The sequence below is a fragment of the Triticum dicoccoides genome, chromosome 3B (genome assembly GCF_002162155.2).
Source record: "Triticum dicoccoides isolate Atlit2015 ecotype Zavitan chromosome 3B, WEW_v2.0, whole genome shotgun sequence".
NCBI classification, from domain to species: domain Eukaryota; kingdom Viridiplantae; phylum Streptophyta; class Magnoliopsida; order Poales; family Poaceae; genus Triticum; species Triticum dicoccoides.
This window is the reverse complement of record NC_041385.1, coordinates 492,286,688-492,295,124: the sequence shown is the minus strand read 5'-3', so window position 1 is coordinate 492,295,124 and position 8,437 is coordinate 492,286,688. Positions and strand designations below refer to the sequence as shown.

Here is an 8,437-nt window from a genome sequence, read left to right as displayed (position 1 = left end):
CCTTCAACTAAATCATGCTATTTTTTAAACATGTTTGTTATGTTGTTAAATAATAGTCTGGGGAAAGGGAAACTTTGCATAATATGAATATGTTCAGTTTGAAAATATGGGCACTATGATGAGAGAGCAAAGTTGGCATGGTTGTATTTTTTTAGCAAGTTTGGAAACATTGTTATCATGATGAGAAACCTGACCATGCATATTTTTTCCTGCAAAAAAAGAGGGGAAAAGATAAGAAACCTAAGAATATATGTATACTAAACACCATGTAGAAAACTAGTTAAGGAGAGAGAGATTTGGCTCCTAGGTGTAGATACGCCTATTATGAAATATGTATTAAAAAACACATTTCAAAAGAGTAGTGTTTCTATCAACTTTGTTTTTGTGTGTTTGAAAAAAAGTATTCATGTGTCTCTTAGACACATGTATATTTCCAAGCAGTTGTATGGCAGCTAGTTCGGCCCATGAATCAAGCGATTTATTTATCCCTTCTTCCTCAACACCTATTCCTTCTTCCTTGACAGCTTCATTCAGTCAAAGACAAAACTCCTGAGTAGTACTTTCATCACCTCAATAATTGGGATAGATATCATCCACTACAATGAAGAACAATAACATTTCTCTATACCTTGAACAATAATAAATCATTTACAGTACATTTGGCCAAGCAAACAATTAGTAGAAGAACAATAACATTTCTCTATTTCTTGAATTCCATATGGGAGTATGGATGGCTTCACTCATAACAATACTTATGCCTTTTGTTTATTTGCCTGACAAAATGTCCATCAGATGAATCAATCAAATAGGAGGAAATGGGGAATATTTCAAACTGAAACAGAGAATTGATCCTAACTACATGAAGTGTAGTAGCTTTAAAGCCTCCAAATTATTTTGCTCTACTCCACCAGCAACGTGCAGGTCTTCAAGAACCAAAAGACGCCACGTGAGCTCTCTTCGGCTTCATAAGCCCTGTTGTTGTTTATATCCTTAACCCCAAAAGGTTGTCTCTTAGCATATCTGTTGTTCTCCTGATCCTTATTAGGCGTCGGCTTATCCTAAAGAAAAGGCAATTGATATCCTATTATCATTAAATAAATCCACAGTTAACATGGGGAATGGTGAGATGCCATATTGGGGTTCGCAACACGAATAGAAGACCACTAATTTAATGCCACTAATTACAGAAGGACAAAATGCCTGAACACCCTTAAGAAAGGCCATGATGATGAGGTGAGAACAAGTAGGCCAGTGATCCAAGCGAAACTTAAAATGGAGCAAAAAATTGCCATAATGGTGTTCCTTGGAAAAATCACAGTACAATGCAGAATGGAATTAGTGCCACATGTTGATGTCATTAAAAAACACAATTAAGAAACACAATCAACTGAACCTTGAACACAAGTAGGCCTAGAGCAAGAAAACAATACATCATATTACTAAGCAAAAGCAAATAGAAATATCAAATTGAGAGGCAGAACTATTTGAAAACAAAAATGTAAGCCAAGTACAGACAACTAACATAAAAATGAATAATAATACGCCTTGAAGCTTGAAAATAATGCATACTAAAAGCAAGTTTCCTAACCGCTAATACACCCTGCAATTTGTGTATACATGCCTGAATAAGAAATTTGAATTGATCAAACCAAATCTGTTATAACACAGACGAATTAGAACTCTGAAAGTTGCATATACTGGAGTAAAGTTTGCTAAGCGACACAACACCTACAATATCTGTGGTAAAATTACTTAGAAAGGCATCATGGACCCTGCAGTATAACCTGCATTACCATAGTTGTAGCTGCATCAACATGGACGCATCAGTTACTAAAAGGAACCTTTGCAAAATGGAAAATGAGCTTTTATTGCGCCTTGCTTCTTAGTGGGATGTGCATACCAACCACATCAATATGGAAAATTACCCCACTTCACGATAGTGCCAAATCAAGCTATACCCTAAAATACCCTGTGAAAAACTTGTAGAGAAATTAGAAAACAAATTGTAGGTTGGGAAAATGAGGAAAGAAGGAAGAAAGAAACAAAGAAGCTCACATGTTCCCATCTCCTCGGCACATTGGGAGTTGTCCATGAGCTATCCTCCTCTCCAGGCAGCTGCTAAGGTGGGGGGCTAGGGGCTCGACCATGAGGGGTTCCCCGCCAACCAGGAGCGAAGATGAGGTACAATAAATATCAGCTATTTAGAAAGGGTATCAGCCAAAGCTCCATCCATGGTAGAACATTCAACAAGGCAGACCCGGAAAGCTCCATCCATGGAGGCACATTACGTGAGGCCATCAACTAAGCAGAACTAAAAAATCATGATAGATAGGCAAACTCCAGTACCATTCTTAATCATGTCTAAATTGCAGTACTCATAATAGACACCTGTTGAGAAGAAAATGAGCATATCTAATTTATACGAACTCCCCTAGTTCTGTTGGAAATGGATGCACGCAATTTAGATGAAACGGGGCATACAAAAAATAAGGACAAACTGATGCTTCTAAGGACAGGAGGTAATAAACTTAAGGATATCTGTAAGCAGGTGCAATTGGTAATATGAAGCAATAAACAAGAATTTCAATAACAATTAGGATAAAATCGCTGGTGTTTTTTGATATAGACTGATGCCTTCCCTATACACATGGCTACTCAGTTGCCATCACATTATGGACATACACTGTATTTTTGCGACTCAAAACCGTCACTTAGAAAAAAACGTTTTTAGATCAGCACATTAGTATGTTGATATATCGATGCTGTTTTTATGGACATACTGTTGGAAATATGCCCTAGAGGCAATAATAAAAGCATTATTATTATATTTCCTTGTTCATGATAATTGTCTTTTATTCATGCTATAATTGTATTATCCGAAAATCGTAATACACGTGTGAATACATAGACCACAATACGTCCCTAGTAAGCCTCTAGTTGACTAGCTCGTTGGTCAACAGATAGTCATGGTTTCCTGACTATGGACATTAGATGTCGTTGACAACGGGATCACATCATTAGGACAAGACCCAATCCTAAGCATAGCACAAGATCGTGTAGTTCGTTTTGCTAGAGCTATTCCAATGTCAAGTATCTCTTCCTTAGACCATGAGATCATGTAACTCCCGGATACCGTAGGAGTGCTTCGGGTGTACCAAACGTCACAACGTAACTGGGTGACTATAAAAGTGCACTACAGGTATCTCCGAAAGTGTCTGTTGGGTTGACACGGATCGAGACTGGGATTTGTCACTCCGTATGACGGAGAGGTATCTCTAGGCCCACTCGGTAATGCATCATCATAATGAGCTCAAAGTGACCAAGTGTTTGGTCACGGAATCATGCATTACGGTACGAGTAAAGTGACTTGCCGACAACGAGACTGAACGAGGTATTGGGATACCGACGATCGAGTCTCGGGCATGTAACGTACCGATTGACAAAGGGAATAGTATACGGGGTTGCTTGAATCCTCGACATCGTGGTTCATCTGATGACATCATCGAGGAGCATGTGGGAGACAACATGGGTATCCAGATCCCGCTGTTGGTTATTGACCTGAGAGCCGTCTCGGTCATGTCTGCGTGTCTCCCGAACCCGTAGGGTCTACACACTTAAGGTTCGGTGACGCTAGGGTTATTAGGAAGACTTGTATGTGATTATCGAATGTTGTTCGGAGTCCCGGATGAGATCCCGGACGTCACGAGGAGTTCCGGAAGGGTCCGGAGGTAAAGATTTATATATGTGAAGTTGTCATGCGGACACCGAAAAGTTTCGGGGCATATCGATATTGTACCGGGGCCATCGGAGGGGTTCCGGGGGTCCACCGTGAGGGGTCACCCCTCTTGGTGGGCCACATGGGCCGCGTGGGGCAGGGCACCAGCCCCTGGAGGGCTGGGCGCCACCCCCCCCTTGGGCCCATGCGCCTAGGGTTGGGGGGGGACCCTAAGGGGGGCGCACCCCCTTTGCTTGGGGGGCAAGCCCCCTCCCTGGCCGCCGCCCCCCCCTCTAGATCTCATCTAGAGGGGACCGGCCCCCTTCCCCCTTCCCCTATAAATAGAGGGGCGAGGGGAGGGCTGAACACCTGATCCAAGGCGCAGCCCCTCCCCTCCCCAACACCTCTCCTCCTCTGTTGTGCGCTTGGCGAAGCCCTGTCGGAGTACTGCCTCTCCACCATCATCACGCCGTCTTGCTGCTACTGGAGCCTTCTTCCTCAACCTCTCTTTTCCCCTTGCTGGATCAAGAAGGAGGAGACGTCGTCCGTACCGTACGTGTGTTGAATGCAGAGGTGTTGTCCGTTCAGCACTTGGTCATCGGTGATCTGAATCACGACGAGTACAACTCCATCATCACCGTTCCCTCGAACGCTTCCGTACACGATCTACAAGTGGTATGTAGATGCAATCTCTCTCATAACTCGTTGCTTAGATGAACTCATAGATGGATCTTGGTGAAACCGTAGGAAAAATTTTAATTTTCTGCAATGTTCCCCAACACATACATGGTACACATGGAATCCCTGATGGTGTTTTTATATCAGCACCATTTGGAATAAAGGAGTGTATGCCAACAGCCCAACACAAAGACCTTCATATTCGTCGAAGCTCAAGTTTCAAGGATTTTGGAGAGTAATTCATGTTACATTTATTTACAAACAATTGATGTGCTGCAGGTGAGATTCTCAATTCAAAAAAGGTCTGAAACACTGATTCAGGAAGGAGAGAAATAATACCCTTGTTTTGGGAAGGGAAGAAGTATGATGTAAAATTTACATACATATGAATTGAGCCTGGTTGTGTAGTAAGAGAAAGTAGTTTTTAAAGAGAATACTGAACTACTTACGTAGTGGCTTTTCGATGTGCCCATATAGGAAGTATTAGACCACCCAAAAGGTCGATCTCTTGTGATCTTCCGGCTATTGTACAACATCAATATTCTTCTCATTAAAGCTTCCTTTGCTCATTCCGAACACTTCTTGGGGAGAATCGCTAGCTGATGACTTGTAATTAGGTACTTGCTGACCAAACTGAATCATGATTGTGCCATTTTCTGCCAAAGAAACATAAAAAGTGTTATAACTCAAATAGTAGTAGGAAATCAGTATATACATCACATAGCTAGTCAAGTAGGAGAATATGGAACTGAAACATTAGAATTGAAAAATACTATGTTATAACTAAAATAGTAGCAGGAAATCAGTATATACATTAGATATCCAGTAAAGTAGGAGAATATGGAACTGAAACATTAGAATTGAAAAATACCTTGCATATTTTCCTTGTGGCTCATCTCATGGGCTTCTACTCTTGCTTTCAGTTCAAGCTATCCATATAAGTAAGCAGCTGGTCAGTCACAACAACAGAATAAAGAGATATCATCCAACTAATATGTAAACGACGAACCATGAAGAGATAGTAGAACTGCTCCTCGCACACACACAAGAAAAGTTCGGCTGAGAAGATCTGCTTCTCATGAAGATCTTAACAAATGCCAACCAACTTGATGCCCCATCCTAAAATATTCTATGTTTTCATGATAAGCAGGTTATTGTGCACAAACAAGATAACTGATATTCCAACAAACAACAGGTAGCATTGAACTGCACAAGATCCCTCTAGTTTTAGTTTTGGTTGGAGGGCTGTCACAATATCCCTGTAATTTTGGTTTTGGTTGCAAGGCTGTCAGACTCACAAAGTTCAGATGTAGTAAAATCCGTACTCATTCCAGAACATCTGAACTGCACAAGATCCCTATGGTTTTGGTTTTGGTTTTGGTTTTGGTTGCAACACTGTCAGACTCGGACTAATTTCACAAGTTCAGATATAGTAAGATTCGTACTCATTCCAGAACATCTGAACTGCACAAGATCCTTGTAGTTTTAGATCATACAGAAACAAAGCACAACAAGATTATCCCTGAAAATGGAATACAGAAGGATCATTTTCCACATGATACAAGTACTATGTTTCTTACCAAATTAGCCTTAGTAAGTTCAATGTTCACATGGTAGAGACAAATTTAATTTATCCTTTATGGTACATATATCATGAAAATAATATTGTATACGCAATAGTCACCATGCTTTAAGTTAACTTTTACCATTCATTAGAACAAAAGATTCACATATATTATCTTCATTAATGTTTCGTAATGGATTGCAAACTAAGAGTCATTATGAAGAATTTGTAGGTATCAAAGAGGGTAAGTTGTACCACCGATTACCGAAATCACTTAAATGAGGTTACCAAGGTGGAATTTGTGACCATTTTGCTGGGATAATAGCAGGTTGATGATAGGTGGAGGCATTGGGACTTCAGGAAGCACCACCTACCAGTACACCTTTGGTATCTCCTCAGAGTTTGGCATTGCCGTCATGGCCGCATCGGCAGAACTCGCAAGCCAGATTCCCTATCCTGCAGTGACCTGCGTGCATCAGAACGAGCAACATAGATAAGCTATTCGTAGCAAACACACATGAACACCCAAGCTAACTAATTAACGAACTAACTACAGACGTAAGCACTTTGTATGCGGATGCGCTGCACAGAAAGAAACTATCCAATTAAAAAATGATTTTTGCACTCACCATAAGAAGCGAGATGAGTAGCAGAAGTAGATCCATGGTGTCTGTTGTTGTATGATGTAGTACTTGCTAGCAAGTGGTGGTGGAGGGTCCTATTTATAGTCCAGATGGGTGCATGACAGATATAGACTAAAGTGTCAACCATAAACTACTACTCCCTCCGTCCGGAAATACTTGTCCTAAAAATGGATAAAATGGATGTATCTATAACTAAAATAAGTTTGGATACAACCATTCCTAGGACAAGTATTTCCGGACGGAGGGAGTATTTGCAAAAGCAGGGAACATAAACACCAGGTTTTTGTAGCTAGATAAATTAGTCTTTTCAAGGTCACCGTCATATTTTATTAGAAAGTGCATTGCCTATGGACAATGCATCTCACGGAATCACAGTGAGAATGAAAGGGCTGGAGAAATGCAAAATGATAAAATTCATACTTGGCATACACAAAAACTAACAGGAAAACATGCACCATCAATCATTCACCATAAGGGCAGCAGCAGGGTAGTAGCTGATCTGTAGTAGATGGTTACCAAATAATGCATAGAAGGACAATCTCTGCAGAAATGATCAAATGAAAAAACCAGAAATCTCCGAGTCTGAAGACCGCGCATCCTCCTCAACTCACGTAATGAAAATTCACTTGCAAGAACAATTATTCATAATCCAGTTAATAGATGGATAATTTTAAGGAACGAGAGCTTGGGTATGTTTTACATAACACTACGGTAACCTGTGAGTAGGAAGTGGATGACACCAGGTTGCAATCCTGGACCGCTGAATTAAGAATAAAAAACGAGTAAAAGAAATTATATACCGAGAACCCCAAAAATTAGGCAATCCGTTCCAAGACATGATAAATTCACAAGCCCAATTAGCATTATACCTCACAGCCGAAGCAACAGTGGTCGCAATACATCCATATGCTGGCACAGAGCATCCAACTCTCAGTCCGCACCCTGCATCCACCCAAGCAGAACCTGCTCAAACAAACGGAGAAAGGGAGAAAGAGAAGACTTCAAACAGACTGGAAGGGGATCGTACCGATATGAGGAGTTGAGTCTAGACTGGTTGAATGCAAGCTCGTGCACCAGCTACTATATATATTCAGTGCGAGCACCTTCATCCCATCTCTTCATTTTCCGACCTTCCTTGTCTCCGCCTCGAGCTCGAGCTATACATGAAACTAGAAAACATAATATTATCCTTCCGCTCAGAAGTTATGCTTCTTCAGCATTGAAACAGGAACCCACTAAAGATTTCGCATGTCATGTAAAAGGACTAACCTGTAGGTCGGCTCCCTTGCAAATTTCACTGGTAGGAATCAATCCCCAACGCGAACCTAAAAAATAGGAAGAGATGAATTAGAGGGGTTCATCCAGCACAGAAATAGGGCGGGGGAGAGATAGATCAAGGGAAGAAGGAGGGAAGGGGAAGTACCTGCGCGTGGTGGTGGTGGGGGGCGACTCGCCCTCCCCTCCCCGTCCTCCGCCCAGTCCGTGGACCAGTGGTCGCCCCGCCATGGCCTCCACCTCCAGCTGCCCGGCCTGCGGATCCATCCCCCGTCGCCTCTGACGGAGACCACATCAACGAGGGCTCACGCCCTCCTCCCTTGCCTGCCACTCGAGCTCACCCTCTCCTTCTCCGCCACCTGGGTCAGTGAGCCCGGAGGGGGGGGGGGAAGGCTCAACGAGAGCACAGGGATGGCTCGGTCGGGGTGGTGGTGGCAGCGAGCGAAAGGACAACGGCGACGCAGCAAGCATCCCGTGCTTCACTTGTGCCGAGGATGATGGTGATGGCGCCGGACGTCTTGTGCAGCCGTCTCCTTGAGATGGAGATGGATGAGGTGGAGC

General features: G+C 42.4%; 1 long non-coding RNA gene across 9 annotated transcripts; it reads right to left on the bottom strand.

Moving 5' to 3' along the window:
• Nucleotides 1–664: 664 nt before the first annotated feature.
• LOC119276707 lies at nt 665–8,227 on the bottom strand. Of its 9 annotated transcripts, XR_005136765.1 has the most exons (12): nt 8,025–8,224; nt 7,871–7,926; nt 7,629–7,770; nt 7,471–7,543; nt 6,587–7,361; nt 6,332–6,423; nt 5,839–5,915; nt 5,265–5,342; nt 4,843–5,049; nt 2,056–2,197; nt 1,794–1,969; nt 670–1,058 (listed from the first exon to the last, which is right to left on the bottom strand). It is a non-coding gene; the product is annotated as an uncharacterized LOC119276707 (long non-coding RNA). The 9 variants fall into 9 exon arrangements; XR_005136763.1 differs by having other exon boundaries at nt 665–1,969; nt 2,056–2,388; nt 8,025–8,227; XR_005136768.1 differs by having other exon boundaries at nt 665–1,969; nt 2,056–2,301; nt 8,025–8,227.
• Nucleotides 8,228–8,437: the final 210 nt, after the last annotated feature.